The 19,109-nt window shown below is 45.4% G+C and overlaps 1 protein-coding gene across 4 annotated transcripts in view; it reads left to right on the top strand.

Moving 5' to 3' along the window:
• Nucleotides 1-15,733: 15,733 nt before the first annotated feature.
• Nucleotides 15,734-19,109, top strand: part of HCK (HCK proto-oncogene, Src family tyrosine kinase) — a 40,302-nt gene continuing 36,926 nt past the window's right edge. For 2 of the 4 annotated variants that reach the window (XM_032351028.1, XM_032351027.1), the window contains exon 1: nucleotides 15,734-16,030. The gene's annotated coding sequence lies outside the window, so the exon portion shown is untranslated. The remainder of the gene's footprint in view (nucleotides 16,031-19,109) is intronic. The other 2 variants (XM_032351022.1, XM_032351025.1) reach the window with 2 other exon arrangements.

The raw sequence follows: 19,109 nt of genomic DNA, 5'->3' as shown, positions 1-19,109 counted from the left end.
GCCTATGTGAAAACTTCTTTGGACCCTATACCCTAGTGGAATTAGCGGATCACATATATGTTTTAAATGTCACTAAATCCTATTAATGGCATGTGAAAGATGCTTGTCTCCCCACATTTTCATTAGCTTTTACATTATCTGACTGTAATTTTTGCCTATAGTTTGGGTGAAAGGTGGCATCTCATTGTTTGAATTTCTCTGATTATATGAGATTCAGAATCTTCTCCTATACTTGTCGGGGTTTTGGGCTTCGCCTTCAGTGAACTGCCCATTCCTGTCTTGAGCCCGTTATCTATTGGGCTTCCTATCTTTTTCTTGTCAATTTGCAGAAGTAACTTGTAAATTTTAGATATTAATACCTTGTTGGTTGTTGATGTTCCCAATATCATCCCCAATATGTTGCTCACGTCCGGTTTGTCTGTGGCGGTGCTTCTCAAACTTTACCATGCACCAGAATCTTCTGTAAGGCTTGCTAAAACACAGATCGCTAAGCCACACCCCAGAGTTTCTGACTCAATAGAGCAGGCCTGGGGCTCGAGATTCTACATTTCAAACAAGTACTCAAGTACCTGATGGTTTGGGGAACACATTTTGCAAATCACTGGCCCGTTGTGCCTTCGTTTGAACAAATTTGCTCCATTGAACAAATCTTCAATTTTGATGTTTTAAAATTTGTTTATCTTCATTTTACAAATGAGGGAACTAGAGCTTAAGGAAGTGACATGAAAGACCCAAGGTCACACAGTGAGCTGGGATTTGGACCCATATCTGGCCAACCACAGATCCCATAGTCCTAACTGCTCTGCTATCCTGTCCACCAACTTTTGGGATGTAATGACCACAGGCTGAGGCATTTGTCCTGAGACTATGGGGAACTTTAATAAGTTCCTGCGTGAGACAGACACAGAGGGAGAAACATAGCACAGGGCCGCTAAGAGTCACTGGGACAGTTCTTACCCCATAGTTCCAGCGATGGAGCAATTTCCCTCACACCCCGAGGAAGTCCCCACCCATCCCGGAACTACCCTCTTACCAAAGCCGTGTAACCCCTTGGTTTCTGAGGTCCTAAGAGCCCTGTGTGGGGCAGTCCAGGCTCTCAGCATGAGGAGTCTGGCCACACTTCCTCCTGTAGCTTCCAGAGGCCTTTCCAGGATCACTTCTCATTATGGTTTCATTCCTGGCACTGCAAGAGGGGGGAAACCACAGGCGGTTAGACAGCTGCTTCCCAAAAACCTCTAGAGGTGATATAAGGATGGGACTTCCCTACCAGCTAGATTTCGTGGGGACAGTTTTGATCCATGGTCAAATGGTGACATTAGTGAAATTGTCTCCAGCTGCCCCTTACAGTGGTGACTCTTTTCATTTTGGGCCCTGCAACTTCCTACATTCTCCCAGCTTCCCACCAGAGACCCCTAGCAGACCTTCACAACAGAGTGTTGGGAGGAGTCCTCAGGCCACTGTCCTTTGGTCACCATAGTTTTGAGAGCATGCACTCTGTACCAGGCGTTGTGCTAGACAAGAGGGAGATATAGAACAAGCTCTGTCCCCTGGCGGGGGTGGGGGTGGGTGCTCACGGCTTGATGGGGGAGACAGGTCCCTAAATAATTACAGCATAAAGTTCTCAATTGTGAAACTGAAGAGTGAGCAACTAGCTCTTCCTAGGGCAAACAGAAAAGGCTTTGCAGAGGGGGTGACTTACAAGCAAGACTTTGAAGGATGAGCAAAACTTTTGGCAAGTAGAGGAAGGTAGACAGGAGAGCCCTCCAGAAGGGGCCATCATGAGCAAAGGGCAGGGAACTTGAAGGAGCATGGCACCCTCCAAGACTGGTAACCAGTTAGCTCTACAGCACCAGTGAGGCACCGTGGCCCCGGGGGCCAGACTGAGTGAGTTCTGAATCCCAATTCTATCATCTGCTAGCTGGCTGACCTTGGATAAGCTCCTGAATGTCTCTGGTCTTGGTTTCCTCATCTATAAAATAAGGATAATAATAACTCTCATAGATCTTGTAGATCGTTGCAAGACTTCAACATGACCCATGTAAAAGGACATACAGGAAGTGCTCAATAAATGTGACCACAACTATTTTTGGAGGAACAGAAGGTGTGGAGGGTGAGAAACAGGACATGGGAGAGGAAAGCAGAGGAGCAGGCAGATTGAGAAGTCCCTTGAAGTGCAGGTCATGGGGAGTGACCATAAGGGGTCTAGCTGCTTGGAGAGGTGGGTTGACTAGAGGGCAGAGGAGAGCCTGGGCCCTGAGAGCTGGGGCAGGACCTGATGACCAAAGCTGAGACCTGACTCAGATGTGGTGGGAGGAAGGAAGAGGAGAGAGCACTGTTCAGGGAGGGGCAGGGGTAAGAAGGCTCCCTCCTCCCTCCCTGCTCAGAAGCTCTGCCTCTCACAACCTTTGATTAGATTCATTCATTCATTTGTTCCTTCCTTCCTTCTTTCCTTCCTTCATTCCACAACTGTTTAACACTTGAACCTTGGCCTCTTGGTGTTTACATTCTAGAAAATTTATACTACTATTAAGGAATGTAGCTTGGAGCTTCTAGATCAGTCTCCAGCCATTCAGGCTTAGATGATCAGAAATTAGCAGCCCTATTGGTGTGCCCTCCCATTTCTTGCCTATCCTCAGACATTTCAGATGAAGGGCAAAGGATCTTAGAGTTAGGCCAGCCTGTCCTGCCTACGTCCTGGGATGGTGGGTTCACAGTTGACAGCCCTTTCCATCCAGTGCAAGAATTAACAACTGCCTCTTTGCCCCCCTCCTCCCACCTCTTACCCTCCCCCAACACACACACCAGAACCTTACGGGGCACAGCTGCTTCCTAGACCATGGGCAGCTCTGCCCTGATGCCCAGAAAATGACATGACCTGCAGAAACTTCTCATTAATGTCTAAAAGCGACTTGTTCCAAAAAACAAACCAAAAAAATCCTTGTTTTTGAAACTTATCGTGTAGACAAAGGGATAGTGTCTTTGATGTGCAAAGAAGATATTCAAACAAATAATGAACACTCCCAGTGCAATAGAAAAATAGGCAAATTATTTGTACGGGGCCTCAGAGAAGAAAATACAAGTAATTCTGAAATGTGGCAAGTGCCAACCTCACGTATAGTAAGAGAAACATACATTAACACCACATCGAGAGAACATTGTTCAGTCACTGGATTGGCTAAGTTTGGAAAGTCTGGTCACTTACCATGTGGGTACAGGTGCGAGGAGACAGACATTGTCCCACGTTGCTGGTAGAAATGTACATTGCTATAAACCCTATTTAACAATATTTTACATGCTTGGACCTGTTGACGCAGCAAATACATTGCCAGGAACTTCTACGTTTACACTCAAGTAGAGGTGATGGATGGGCAAAGAAAACTGTTGAGATTAGAAATAAACAAATGGGGGAACCTAGGTGGCTCAGTGGGTTAAGCCTCTCCTTTCGGCTCAGGTCATGATCTCAGGGTCCTGGGATCGAGCTCCGCGTCGGGCTCTCCGCTCAGCGGGGGGCCTGCTTACCCCTCTCTCTGCCTGCCTACTTGTGATCTCTCTCTCTCTCTCTGTCAAATAAGTAAATAAAATCTTAAAAAAGAAAAAAAAGAAATAGGTGCCTCGTTAGCGCAGTAGGTAGCGTGTCAGTCTCATAAAAAAAAAAAAGAAATAAACAAATGTTCAGTGATCGGAGACTGGTTAAGTAATCCGCAGCTCACACAGATAATAGGATGCTATACAGCCATTAATAAAAATGAAGCAGCTTTCTATGAACGGATGGGAAATTACTTCCAAGATAAAGTAAGCGAGGCGGGAAAAGCAGGATGCAGAGAGGCACACACTTTGAAGAGCGGTGTCCTTTTGTCTAAAGAGGGTGGAAAATGTCTTTGTGTATATGCACAGGATAGTTCTGAAAGGATATAAGAAATGGGTTCCAGTTGTTGCCAAAGCTGGAAGAGTGTATAGTTATAGAATAAGGAGAGAAGGAAACCCTCTTTCATGCCGTGTCTTGAATGTTGTACCACAAATACAAATTACATAAAAGCAGTTTTGTTAAAGTCGCTATTGTGATACTTATTGTACTCTGTAACACCATCTGTTTCCATGCCTGTCTGATCTCACCCCACATCCACCACTCCCAACACACATGCACACATCTTGTGAGGGGAAAAGGGATAGTCAGTTCTGACTCATTCCTGTACTCCATGGAGCCCAGCATCACACCCAGCACAAAGCGAGAGCTCAGAAAATTTGAATACCTGTTCATAATGACTACCTTCTTCTTCTTCAAGAAGACCCCAGTTGGTCTAGCCTCATAGTAGTCTTGCTTTTGTGTAGACCACTCCCACATTGAATAGGGATGACCCGTGGAATCAACAGGCTACTTCACCTTGCTCTCCTGGATCACTCTTTCTTAGGGGAGAGCTGCCCCCATGTTGGGAGCACACTCAGGCAAGCCTTACCGAGAGGTTCACTTGTTGGGGAATGGGCACCTCTTGTCCTGGGAGTGAGGCATCTTGGAAATGGATCCTCAGCCTCAGTCAGTCTCTCACATGATTCCAGGTGGCTCTCGACTGCAGCCTCATGAAAAATCTCAAGTCAAACCACTGAGCTAAGCTGCCCCCCAATTCCTGATCCACAGAAACTGTGTAAGATAATAACCCTTTGTAATGTTTTAAGCTGCTAAATTTTGGGTAGTTTGTTACACAACGATATATACCTAATGCAATCAATAAGTCTTTAATAAGCATTTACTGAGTTTCAGTTCTGTGGGGCAGTGGAAGGGAAAAAGGCATGCTTCTGCCTTCAGGGAAACAGGCCATGTGCACATTCATTCCTTCAGCTATCATTTATTCTTTTTTTTAAAGATTTTATTTATTTATTTGACAGAGAGAGATCGCAAGTAGGCAGAGAGAGAGAGAAGGAAGCAGGCTCCCTGCTGAGCAGAGAGCCCGATGTGGGGCTCAATCCCAGGACCCTGAGATCATGACCTGAGTTGAAGGCAGAGGCCTTAACCCACTGAGCCACCAAGGCGCCCCAATTTATTCTTATTTTTTAAAAGATTTTATTTTTCACCCAACTCAAACTCACAACCCCAAGACCAGGAGTCACACACTCCATTGACTGAGCCAGCCAGATGCCCTTCAGCTAACATTTATTGAGCACTTACTATATTCCTGGTCCTATCTTGAATGCTGACTCATAGAATGCTGGCAATCAAAATACACTGTAGGACAAGAGGAAACTTTCTAGAGTGATGAAATGTTTTCTTATGGAGTTGAAGTTATGTTGATGCATATGCATTTATAACTACTCAGCAAATGTACACTCAAGCTATGTATTTTGTTCAATGTAAATTTTACATTAAAAAAATACTGTAAAGAGTAGTACCTGGGTGGCTCAGTCGGTTAAATGTCGGACTCTTGATTTCTACTCAGGTCATGATCTCAGGTTCCTGAGTTGAGACTTCCGTGGGAGTCCTCCCTAGCCATGGGGGCTGCTTGAGACTCTCTCACTCTCTGCACCCCCTGCCCCTCCCCCCTTCTAAAAAAATGCTGTAAAAAACATTGAACTCTCGTTAATAATATGTGGGCTGAAGTAATTAACTTTGAAATACATTTTAAAAAGATGCATTGATGACCGACCTCTGGGTGGCTCAGTGGGTTAAGGGGATCAGAATCTGCCCTCCACTCAGATTGTGATCTCAGGGTCCTGGGATGGAGGCCCCCACCAACCCCACTGGGTGCTCTTTGGGGAATCTGCTATCCCTCTGCCCGCCCTCCCACCCCCTGCTTGTGCGCTCATTCTCTCTCAAATAAATAAAACCTATTAAAAAAAGATGAATTGATGGATAGCTGGATGGACAGAAAGACATGTGATGAAGCAAGCAGAATGTTAACAATAGAATGTAAATGGTAAGTACTATAGAGCTCTTGTTGTAAATCTTTCAATTTTGCTGTATGTTTGGAAATTTTCATAACAAAATGTTTAAGGAAAAGACCTTCAGTAACCACATATATCAGCCCTCTCGTTTATTATTACTATTTTAATTACACAAATAAATACGGTCGAGTTTAAAAATGAAAAAAAAAAAAAACCCAAAACCAAAAACCTGAGAAACAGTCACCGTCTCTTCCCCCCTGGTTCCAATGTTCCTATCTTCCTCAGGGACAACTTCTGTTCTTGTGGGCTGTAGAGTTTCCACACCTTTCCCTTTAGGTTTACATACAGATATAGGTAAATACAAAACCATGTTCCTTTTTTTTTTTTTTTTTTAAAGATTTTATTTATTTATTTGACAGAGAGAGATCACAAGTAGGCAGAGAGGCAGGCAGAGAGAGAGAGAGAGAGGAGGAAGCAGGCTCCCTGCTAAGCAGAGAGCCCGATGCGGGACTCGATCCCAGGATCCCGAGATCATGACCTGAGCCGAAGGCAGCGGCTTAACCCACTGAGCCACCCAGGCGCCCAACCATGTTCCTTTTTAAGTGTACTTGCATAGTACTCTGCAAGTATGTCTTGGAGATCTCTCCATGTCAATTCGTGCACACTGCCTCAGATTGTAGGATGTGCCTTGTTCAAGGTGCAAAGCTCAGAGAGGAGGTCTGCAGAGAGGAGGTTTGCAGAGAGCAAATCAGAATTGCTGGGACTGGAACCCATTCTCCTGGTTCTGGAGCCCCGGCGCACTCCGCGGGGGCGTGGCCGCCGCCTTGTGGGGGCGGGGCCGGGACCTTGGCCTTATTTCGCGGAATGCTGGCGGGTGGCAGGTCTGGCTTAGCACCCTCAGCCGCCGAAGGGACCTGCATGAGCTTGTGCGCACCCGGACCCAGGAGGAAGTCCGATGAGTGCTTCCTCTTTTCTTGCCCTCCGGGGACGCTGGGGGAAGGCAGGGGGTTGTGAAACTGAACTGTCCCCCAACTCCCCTGTGGGGGGCGGGGTATGGGGAAACCCGTCAGCTGGAGGAGGCACGCAGCTGGGGTCAGAAAAACAACTTCTTGGGCCCCCCTCAACACCCCCATTCCCGCCCAGTCCCGCCAGACCTCTGAGTAGGAGGTCAGCTGACTCTAGAATGGTACCTGGTGTAGGTAAACTTCTGAGACACACCCATAGTCTTCCCGGTCACCCACAGGAGAAAGCCCCGGCTCCTTATCAGCTTCTGCAGCCATTTCCAGCCTGATTTTCCACCTGTCTGCGCCCAGGGGCTTCAGGCACCAACAACACAGTAGTGTTTGTGGTTCATCAGCCAAGTCAAGCTGTTTTTCCCTCCAGTCTTTGTCAGGCTGTCTCTTCTGTCTGAAATACCCTTTGCCATGATCTTCTGTTAGCATCCTTTAAATGTCGACCTATCATCGCCTCTTTCAAGAAGTCCTCCTTGAAGCACCCCAGGCGGGACCAGTGGCCCTCCTACTTAGCCCTACAAAACAATGGGCCTCTCAGTACTTCCCCCAGCATTTTCCATTCTGTATTTGAGTTGTCGGTTTAAGTTTGTCTCCCTGATTTGATTGGATGTTGCTTGAAGGCATCTTGTTCATCTTTTCGTGCTTCTAGCCCCTGGCAGACATGCACATAATAAGCCCTTTATAAATATTAACAGAATTAACCAAAGAATAAAGGGTTTGGATCTCAGTGCAATCCTTGACTGGCTGTTTGCAAACCTTAAACTTCAGTTTCTTCATCTGTAAAATGGGCCGATGAATAGTATCTGCATGGAACTTGCAAATAAGCAGAAAAGACAGACAACAAACAGATTAACTTATTATAAATGTGTATTATAGTGCCTGGTGGTGACAAGTTCTCTGACAAAAACTGAGGCAGGGTGGGGGACGGAGCTAGAGGTGATGGAGAATGTAGGAACTTGAGGAAGGGGCATCAGTGACCTGTTGGGGTGGTTGTGAGTTTCTTAGGAGCTGGTCTTTTCAGATTTTCATTTACCTCTCTTGGAAAATGAGGGCAGCAGTGACCTGCCTGGGAGAATATTGCTGTCAAATGAACACTGATTACTTTTGTAAATAAAAGGGGAAATATCTGAGCTCTGAAGTAATGACTGTGGCTCTTCCCCATCCCCCATCTTGTTTTGAATATAGAACAATCAACAGTGGACCCAAAGAATTTGAAATATGAAATGCAAATGCCCTCTGAGATAGGAAAATATATTTTTGAAAGAGCCATCATCTGACTCACCATAAAGTGAAGCCAGTGTTGTTCCCCAGTTCATGCCCTCCCTCCAGGACTGAGCCCTGAGATGTGTCCCCTAGTCCGAATATTTCTCCCTGCTCCTCAGGCTCCAGGGCACTCTTACTGAGTTTGTGTACTCCTTACAAGCATGGGCTTTGAAGGTACACCGGAGACTCACAGAACTCAGTTTGAATCCCAGCCCTGTCGTTTGCTGGCTGTGTGACCTTGGGCAGGTGTCTTTACCTCTCTGAGCTACCCACTTGTAATCGTTCCTATCTCAAAGAGATTTAAATCAGATGATACAAGTGAGGGCACAATAATAAGAGCTTTTAATGTGATGATTTAATGACCTGGTGAAATAGGTACTCTTATCATTCCACTTTGCAGATGAGAAAACGAAATCATAGCTAGTGAAAGGTAGTTAGTCCAGCTTCAGTGCCTTTGCTTCCATCGTTCCGCCATCCCTGACCCATGGTCAAGTACCCACCAAAAACTATTGACTTTTTCATCCTCTAAAAATCCTACCCAGATCTATCTCTCTATTGATTCTATCTCTGTCTCTGATTTAAGTAATTTTTTTAGGTAATCTCTACACCCAATGTGGGACTCAAACTCACAACCCCAAGATCAAGAGTCACATGCTGGTGGACTGAGCCAGCCAGGCACCCCCAAGTCTCTGATTGTTAAATTGACTTTTAGTTTTTGAGCAGTTAGTATATTTAAGTGTTTCACAATTCTAGAGTACGAAGGGTATACTAGGACCAGTAAGTCTCCTTCCCTGCTCTGTCACCCAGACCATCAACATTTGTTATTATCTGTCTTTTTAATTTTAGCCATTCTAATGTGTGCAGTGACATCTCTTTGTATTTCCCTAATGACTAATGATAATAAGCATCTTTTCATGTGCTTGTTAGATATTTGTATAATTTTTTTTTTTAGAAATATCTTTTCAGATCTTTTGTCCACTTTTCAATTATGTTATCTTTTTTATTGTTGAGTTGTAAGGGTATACATATTTGGGTAACTAGTCCAATAGGAGATCCGTATTCACCCCCATTCTATGCATTATCTTTTCATTTTCTTGATTGTCCCATTTGCCGCACAAGTTTTTGGTTTTGATGAAGTCCAATTTATCAATTTTTGTTGTTTTTACCTGTGTCATATTTAAGAAGGCTTTGCTTAATCCAAGGTCATGAAGATTTTTATAGTTTTAGCTCAGACATTTATCTATGATCCATTTTGACTTATTTTTGTGGATAGTGTGAGGTAGGGGTCCAATTTAATGATTTTGCATGGAGGTATCTAGCTCTTCTAGCACGATTCCTAGAAAAGACTATTCTTTCCTCCACTGAATTGTCTTGGCACCCTTGTTGGAAATCAGTTGGCCATAATGTGAGGGTTTACTTCTGGACTCTCAATTCTGTTCCATTGCTATATATTTCTATCTTTATAAAGTACCACACTATCTTGATTACTGTAACTATGTACTAAGTTTTGGAATTGGGAATTTTGAGTCCTCCAACTTTGTTTTACTTTTTCAAGATTGCTTGGTTGTTCTGGATTCCTTGCATTTCCCTATAAATTTTAGGATGAGCTTGTCTATTTTTTCAATATATGGGAATTATGTTGATCAATTTAAAGACTATCATCACCTTCACAATATTAAGTCCTCCAATCTATAAGCAAATATCTTCTCCATGAGATATCTTTCTCATTCTATAAGATGACTTTGTTTAGGTCTTCTTCAGTTTCTTTCAAGGGTGATTTTTTAGTTTTTGAATTACCTTGCACTACTTTTCTTAAAATTATTTCCAAGGATTTTATTCGTTTTAGTGATGTTGTAAATGAAATTGTTTTAACCTTATTTTCAGATTGTTCATTGCTAGTGTATAGAAATATGATTAGTTTTGGGGCACCTGAGTGGCTCACTCAGTTGAGCATCTGACTCTTGATTTCAGATCGAGATCAAGGGTTTTGAGATCTCAGGGTCATGAGATCAAACCCCGTGTTGGGCTCTGGGCTGGGCATGGAGCCTGGTTAGAATCATCTCTCCCTCTCTCCCTTTGCCCCACCCTCCCACTAATTAACTAATTAATTAAATTTTTAAGATGCGATTTGTTTTTATACATCCTTATTCTTTTTGACAACAGCTTGGTACTCAATTATTATTATAGGTTATTTCCAACCCTTTCCTAGTAAAAGTGGTGCTGTATTGACTTCCCTTGTACATACCCATGAAGTCTCAAGTATTCTGATCTTTTCTCTCTCTGAGCTCTTATAACTGTCAGTTGCCACCACCTTGGCCCATGCCACCATTATATTACCTTTGGACGACTGCCTCGGCCTGCTCATTGGCTTCCCTGCTTTCCTCATTCATGTCTGTCCAGTCCATTCTCCACCCAGCAACCAGACAGATCCTGTTAAAACACAAGCCAGTGTGGTTTACTCCTCTGCTCAAAACCCTCCAATGTCTCCCATCTTGTGTCAGTTAAAGTTTCATACCAACACCAAGACTTCTTGGCCTCATGATCTGACTTCACTACCTTTCCAACATCATCTCCATCACTCTCCTCTGCACCCACTCTGATCCAGCTACATGGCCTCCTTTATTCCTTAAACACACTCAAGTGCAGTTGCACCTTAGGACCTTTGCCATTACTGTTCCTTCTGTTTGGAACACACTTCCCTCAGATTATCACATGACTTATTCCCCCAGTTCACCAGGTCTCAGCTACATGCTACTTCCTCAGTGAGGTTCTCCCTGACCACTCTGTCTCAAGTCACCTTCCACCCTCTTGCCATGATTTATTTTTCTTGTAATCCTATCACCCTTGTACATAAGATGTTAATTGATCTTCACAAAGGTTCACTGAGATAAATACTATTGTTTTTTCCACCCCATAGCTGGGAAAACTGAGGCTCAGAGGGGTGATCTGATTTGTTCAAGATCACTCCATTGATAAATGGCAGTGCCAGGGTTTGAACTCTAGTTTGATCCCAAAGAGGCAGCATTTAGCACTACTTCTTGTGGTCAGCTATATTCCCCATGACAATGAATGAATGAATGAATGAATGAACTGATAAAATATTTGCCACCCCAAGTACTGGTAAGGCAGCATTTTAGGATAAATTTATAATTGTATAAATGTTCTTTGATGCTAATATGAATTAGATGGGAAATTTTTTTTTAATTAAAAAGAACAACAAGGGGCACCTGGGTGGCTCAGTGGGTTAAGCCTCTGTCTTCAGCTCAGGTCGTGATCCTGGGGTCCCGGGATCAAGCCCTGCATTGGGCTCTCAGTTCAGCTGGGAGCCTGCTTCCCTTCCTCTCTCTCTGCATGCCTCTCTAACTACTTGTGATCTCTGTCTGTCAAATAAGTAAATAGAATCTTAAAAAGAAAGTTAGAATGGCCTTTTAAAAAATAAATAAATAATAAAAAGAAAAAATAAAAAGAATGACAATACCAAATTGGCAAGGATGTGGAGAAACTGTAAACCATACATTGCTGGTTGGGATACAAAATGGTATAATCGCTTTGAAAACCAATTTAGCTGGGTATTATCAGGTTAAAAAATACACTCACTTGACCCAGCAAATCCAGTCCTAAGTATTTCCTCAAGAGAAATGAAAACATGTCCATGCGAAGGCTTGTGCATAAATGTTCATAGCAGCTTTATTCATGTAACCAAACCCGAAAACAGCCCAAATGTCCATCAATAAGGAAATGGATAAACAAATTGTGGTGTGTCTACACTGTGGAGTACTACCCAGCAGTGAAAAGGAACAAAATACTATAATACGTAACAACATGGAAAATCTCAAAAGCAATATGTAAGTAAAGGAAGACAGACATAAAAGAAACATATAGTATGATTGTATTTATTTGAAATACTAGAAAATACAAAACTAATTTATAATAGACAAAAAGCCAAAAACAGTGGTTACTTAAGGCAATGGAGCAGGGAGAAGCTGACTGCAATAGGGTACAGTGGAACTCTTTGGAGTGATAGAAATGTTCTATATCTTTTTTGTTGTTGTTGTTGTTTGTTTATTTATTTGACAGAGGCGGGGGGAACACAAGCAGGGGGAGTGGGAGAAGGAGAAGCAGGCTTCCTGCTGAGCAGGGAGCCTGATATGGACCTCGATCCCAGGACCCTGGGATCATTACCTGAGCCAAAGGCAGGAGCTTAATGACTGATCCCCCCAGGTGCCTAGAAGTGTTCTATATCTTGATTAGGGTGGGGTTACATGGGTGTATACCTTTACCAAACTCAACAAGCTGAATATTTTAATGGTGCATTTTATGTATGAAACTATGCCCCAGTAAAGTTGATAGGAGCTTTGGAAACACACGCATAGATTTTTACTGCAGCATTATTTCAATAGCAAAAAAAAGTTGGGGCGGGGGGAGGAGGTGGAATTGACTGTTAACAGGACAATGTTCCAGCTGTCTGGTCCTTTGCCATCGGAATGACGAACTTGTGAAAGATGGTGTAGCTGATGCTAATGATGACTGTCTCGTGTCCCCGGAACATGTATCTTCTCTTTCTGGTGGCTGGAGCATGCAAGGGGCAGGCCAGAAAAGCTGGAGGATTAATATCCCCCAGGAGCATCCCTCATCCAATGTCTCCCGGGAGTTAGTACATCAATGCCCCAGCTTCCTCATCTTCCAGGAAAAATAACTATGAAATGGGAATACCTCAGTGTCTCCAGAATTCCTTCTCCAGCAGGAGTGAGTTCCAGGAACCCACAGTTGTAACTTCATTGGAATGGTCTCTTAATTGGCTTTCTTCCCTGTCCTATCTTATCCACCTCCCCCCCACCAGGGTTTTCTACATCTCCCAAATAACTTACTTTCACTTGAATCCATGTCTAGGGTCTGCTTCTGGGGAACTCTTAATGGATGATGGGTGCCTGGGTCACTCGGTTGATTGAGTGTCTGCTTTTGGCTCGGGTCAGGATCCCAGGGTCCTGGGATCCAGCACTGCATTGGGCTCCCTGCTCAGCGGGGAGTCTGCTTCTCTCCCTCTGCTCCTTCCCTGCTCTTGCTGTCTATCTCTCTCAGATACATAAATAAAACCTTTAAAAAAAAAAAAGACTAATGGATGATACCAAGAGTCAGTCAAGATGTGGGGAAATGAGGGGAGGGAGTTAGGGGGATGGGGTAACTGGGTGATGGACATTAAGGTGGACATGTGATGTAATGAGCACTGGATATTATATAAGACTGATTGAATTTAATTAATTTTTTAAAAAGACTTTATTTATTTATTTGACAGAGAGAGAGAGATCACAAGTAGGCAGGCAGAGAGAGAGGAGGAAGCAGGCTCCCTGCTGAGCAGAGAGCCTGATGCAGGGCTTGATCCCAGGACCCCAGGATCATGATCTGAGCCAAAGGCAGAGACTTTAACCCACTGAGCCACCCAGGTGCCCCAGAATGAATTTAATTTAAATTTTAAAAGATGTAAGTATATGTTAGGAGAAGAATTTTGGCAGCAGCCATCTGCAAGCATCAATCGTTCTTGGCAAAGCAAATCTTCACAAAATTCTTACAGAGGTGCACAGGGCACATAGTAGCCTGAAGTTTTTGCCATCTAGTTTTCCATGACTAGGTGGGTGTAAAAATAAACTGTGGAAGATGCAGACAATGACCTTTAGCAACACAGCTAAATATTAATTACAGTGATGGAGTCCAGGGCTGGGACGGTGAAGCACAAAATTGAATAAGTACCATTCAAGTAAATTAAACATGGAATTAAAATTATTTTTAAAGGGGCACCCAGGTGGCTCAGTCAGTTGAGCATTCAGCCCTTGGTTTCAGCTCACGACATGATCTCAGGGTCCTGGGATTGAGCCCCACATTGGGATCCACGCTCAGTGTGGAGTCTGCTTGAGATTTACACTCCCTCTCCCTCTGCCCTTTACCCCCTAAAATACGTTAAAAATATTTTTTAAATGTATTTTTAAATAAATTTTGTCATTTAGTAGGTGGAGTCCAGGAATGTTGTTCATCACCCTACTATGCCCAGGACAGTCCCGCACAACAAAGAATTATGCAGCCCAAATGTCAATCGTACTGAAGTTAAGAAGCCCTGTGTATCCCTGCACTCAGTACAGTATTGCTGGCTGAATGAATGAGTGAATGAATGAGTGAATGAAGAGATGATGGTGGCCTGAAGTGGCTGGTAGCAGTGGGAATGCAGAAACGCTGTGAGATTCTTACACATCTTGGAAGTGTACTTGAAAGACTTCAGTGCGACAATACCTCCCTTTTTCCAGGAGCAAATGTGCTCTGTCCTTGCCTGGTCCTGGGCACATCTCATTCATGTAGGACCTCCAGTTGCCCTCCAGGCGGGCATCCCGTCCCCTCAGTTTTCAAAGTCCTCTGAGGTGCCGGAAACGGGCCAAGAATGAGCCAGGGCGGTGACTGTGGGTGAGAAACTTTGCACGCCATTTGAATAGTGCGGGGCCTGTATAGGGGAAACCACTGACCACAGAAGGACCCGGAAGGCCTGGGACGCTGTGTGGGGGAGGGTCCTGGCCTTGTAAGAGTGGATTAGAATGGTAGGGAAAAACCGGTCAGATGCTTGGGACGAGAGTGGGAAGATTAGAGTCCTGTGGAGTGGCAAGGACAGGGGTTAGGATTCTTATGGGCCCAGTTGGAACTCTTCGATGAGGGGTTAAAATCCTGGAGGGTAGGGTTGGAATTTTTGGATGGATCGGATTAGAATCCTGAAGGTGGATTAAAATCCTTTGGGAACAACACTGGGATTATCCAGGAGCAGGATCAGAATCCCTGGGGTTTGGGTTATGAATCTGGAGGTCTGGGTCAGAATCCTTTGAGGTGAAGGGTGAAGATCTTTTAGTTGGAGGGATTAGAATCCTTGGGGGCAGGATTAGAAACCTTTGGTTGGGTGAGGCTAAAAAATCCTTCAAATGTGAGATTCAAAATTCTTTGAGGGCAGAATTAGGATTGTGGAAGGAGATGGTGTTGCAGTTCTTGGAAGGACGGGTTTAATCTCTTTGGGGACCGCATTGGGGTTTGGAGAGGCGGGGTTTATAATGAATTAGGGCAGGTGTAAGCGTTTTTGGAGGAGGGGGCAGGGTTCTGATCTTTGGGGGAGGGATTAAAATTCTCAGGGGCAGGGTTATTATCCTTCCAGACCGGTTAGAATCCTTAGGGGCAGAGTTAGAAGCCTCGGTTGGGCGGTATTTAAAAAAAAAAAAAAAAAAAAAAAAAAAAAAAAAAAAAAAAAATCCTTGGAGGCGCCTGGGTGGCTCAGTTGCTTAAGCGTCTGCTTTCGGCTCAGGTCATGGTCCCTGGGTCTTGGCATCCTCTAGGCCCCCATGGGGATCCCTGCTCAACAGGGAGTCTGCCTCTCCCTCTGCCTCTGCTCCTGCTCTTGTTCTCTCTCGCTCTCGCTCCCTCTCAAATAAATAAAATCTTTTTAAAGAATCCTTCGGCGGTGGGATTAGGGTGCTGTGAGGTGGGGTGTGGGATTGGAGTCCCAGCAGTAGAGTCTTCAGGGGCGGGGTTAGGATACATGGGGGTGGGGTTAGCATCGCTCAGGGCGCGGCTAAGGAACCCAGATGGCCTGTGGGTGCCACCGCGTCCCTGGTCCTAGCCGGGGCGCACCACAGAGGCCTAGACGCCCGCGGGTGGGGACGCGGGCGGATCCACGCCAGGGCAGCCGGAAAAGCCGCGCGGCTCTCAAGCCCCTCAGAGCACGTCCCTTGCCTTTTCTGGAAAGTCAGCCCGTCTCCCTTCGGGCACGGGCGCCCCGGGACCCCGGGGGCTGCTGAGCTGGGGGGGCGCTCGAGTTGCGAGGATCCGGGCTGCCCGCCGGACGAGGAGCGGGCGCCCAGGTGAGTGGGGCGGCCGCAGCCGCCGAGCGCCGCCCGAGGGTCTTCGCTGCAGGGGGAACACGGGGTGGTGGGCAGGGCCGGCTGGGGCGCGGCGCGAAGGGGCCGTCGGGGTTGCCGGGAGCTGCGGAGGGGCCATGGGATGAGGGATCGGGGGAGGAGATGGCCCTGGCGCGAACCCGGGAAAGCTCTAGGGAGGGGAGCTCCGGCCACCGAGTGACCATCCAGCCTCCCCTTCTCCGAGCCGTCCAGGTTCCCTTTCTGCAGAAGTAGAAAAGGAAAAAAAAAAAAAAAAAGAGAGAAGGAAGGGATGGGGCTTCACGGAGACCCGGAGGGGAAGGCCCTTACGGTTCCTGGTGGGGGTGGGTCACGGCGGTTTGGCAGCGGGTTGGAAGCGGTCGTGGGGAAGGGGACAGCTGGCCGTAGGCGTGACGTGCGAACCACACCCGGGCGGGGCTGCAGCTGGGCCGGCTCGCTGCGCTCCCTCCTCCTCCCGCGCTGGGCGCTGATCCCCAGCAGGTCTGGGTCAAACCTCAAAACCTCCGGTACCACAGTGTCTGCCCCGTCACTTTCCACTTCGTCAGACCTTGGGCCAAGTCGCGCTCTCTCTCTCCAAACTCCAGTTTCCTCCTCTGTTGGACGGACTATTATTCCTTCTCCAAGGCGACAGTGAGCTAGAGTCTCTGGGGGTCATGCAAGGGAAAGGGGGATTCCGGAAGCAACCCGTCTGTTGACCTTGAGCAAGGGATTTGGCCTTCTTGTGCCTCCATTACACCTGCAGGATGGGGTAGGAATAATAACGACTCCCTCACAGGGCCGTTTGGAAGGTTAAATTGTTATTAATGGAAAGCTCGTGGAGCGGGATGTGACAGGTATACATGCTTAATACATGTGAACTATTGTCATAGCTATTAGGGTCCAGCCCAGTGCTTCTCCAGGATACCAGAATCACCTGGAAGGCTTGTTAAAACACAGATTTCTGGACCCTGACCCCAGAGTTTCTGATCCAATAGGTGCAGCCCAGGACTGAGAATTTACATTCCCAGGTGATGCTGTCGCTGTTGGTCCAGGTCCCATGCTTTGAGAACCATTGCTGTAGCCTTTGGCCAGCACAGAGAAAGGCTTCAATAGATATTGGTTCCTTTCTCTTCGCCACCCTTTTCTCCTCCTCCTCCTCCTCCTTCTTCTTTTTTGGCTGGGGGAGGGGGTGTAAAAGTAAAGAAAAGTGGAAGGGATAATATACTAAAGATCCCAGGAACCCATCACCCAGAATTAAATGTCGGCATTTTGTTGTTTGCTTCTTATTTTTTTTTTAAGATTTTATTTATTTACTTGACAGAGAGAGATCACAAGTAGGCAGAGAGGCAGGCAGAGAAAGAGGAGGAAGCAGGCTCCCCACTGAGCAGAGAGCCTGACATGAGGCTCCATCTCAGGACCCTGGGATCATGACCTGAGCAGAGGATTTAACCCACTGAGCCACCCAGGCGCCCACTTCTTCTTCTTCTTCTTTTTTTTTAAATAAATTTATTAAAAGTGACAGATAAAATCGAAGCCTCTCCACCTTGTCTCTCTCAGTCCTGTTTTTCTCCCTTCCCAAAGGCAACCATTGTCATGAAATAGGGTCCTTTCCAGTCTGTGCCTTTAAGAATTTATTCCATAGATATGGATGCATAAATAATATATATTGTTTTTCTGTGTTTTAAAGATCTCCAAAAATGCTATCCAGCTGTGAGATTCTTCTGCAATATCATTTTTCTTTTCCTTGCCTTATCATTAAGTTGTCAGGGTCTAGCCAGGATGAGACACAGAGGCATACATAGTTCATTCCTTCTCAGTGGAGTGTCCCAGCAGGTGACCATCCTATCTTACTTCTCATCCTCTGTTGCTGGACATTCGGGTGTGGAACTACAAGTGTGTTTACTACAACAGATTCTGCTGGGATGATCCTGGATGTATTACCTTGGTGGGGGTGGGAGGGTGCAGGTGTTTCTTGGGAAAACCCTAAGAAGCTGGATGGGTCTCCAAAGGGGGCATCTGTGGCCCTCTCTTCTTGTGTGGGAGGAGGACTGAGGCCTGGAAAGATCGCCCAGGGAATCTCGGTCAGAGAGGACAGAATGTCTGGGTCGGCTGAACTCCCAGGGTCACTGTCCCCAGTCTCTAGTTCTCCACTGCAGGAGAGCAAAGATCTTCAACTGCGTGACACTTGGTAGAAGCACAAACAATGGAAGCATGACTCCTTGGGGAAAAAAAAAAGTTTTTTGGATTACAAATATTTTATTTTCATGTAGTCTTCTTTTCTGTGCACTTTTAATTTAACAATCAATAAACTGCTGGGTATACAATTTTCATCCTACTTCTTTGCTTAGCACTACATTGCAAACATTTACCCGTCATTAAAATATCCTAGGATTTTTAAAAATTGTCATTTTATTTTTTAAGTTTATTTATTTATTTAAATAATCTTTACACCCAATATGGAGTTTGAACTCATGACCACAAGATCAAAAGCGGCATGCTCCTCCAACTGAGCCAGCCAGGTGCCCCAAAATATCCTTTAATTTTTTATTTTTTATTTTATTTTTATTTTTTAAAGATTTATTTATTTGAGAAAGAGAGCAAGCAAGCGCAGAGGGGGAGAAGGACAAGCAGGCTCCCCACTGAGCAGGGAGCCAGATGTGGGGTGGGGCTGGATCCCAGGATCCTGGGATCATGACCCCAGCCAAAAAGGCAGACGTTTAACTGACTGAACCACCCAAGCAGCCCCCTCGGATTTTTTAATGGCCACATATTATTCCACTGCTTGGATGCACTATAATTTGTTTAACCATCCTAGGAAAGCACTTCCATGTAGTTTGCAACATGTAAATTCTTTTGAGTCAAAATTCACATAGCATTATAAACTTAACCATTTTAAAACCAACCATTTTGTGGCATTTGTGCACCCACCACTTCTGTATGGTCCCCAAATATTTTCATCTCCCCAAAAGGAAACAGGGAACCCATTAAAACAGTCCCTTTCATTCCTCCCTCCCCACAGCCCTCGGCAACCCCCAGACTGCTTTTGTATCTTTGGATTAATTTA

The sequence above is a fragment of the Mustela erminea genome, chromosome 7 (genome assembly GCF_009829155.1).
Source record: "Mustela erminea isolate mMusErm1 chromosome 7, mMusErm1.Pri, whole genome shotgun sequence".
Lineage (NCBI taxonomy): Eukaryota > Metazoa > Chordata > Mammalia > Carnivora > Mustelidae > Mustela > Mustela erminea.
The sequence above is the reverse complement of the archived record's forward strand: the minus strand, read 5'-3'. Positions and strand labels throughout refer to the sequence as shown.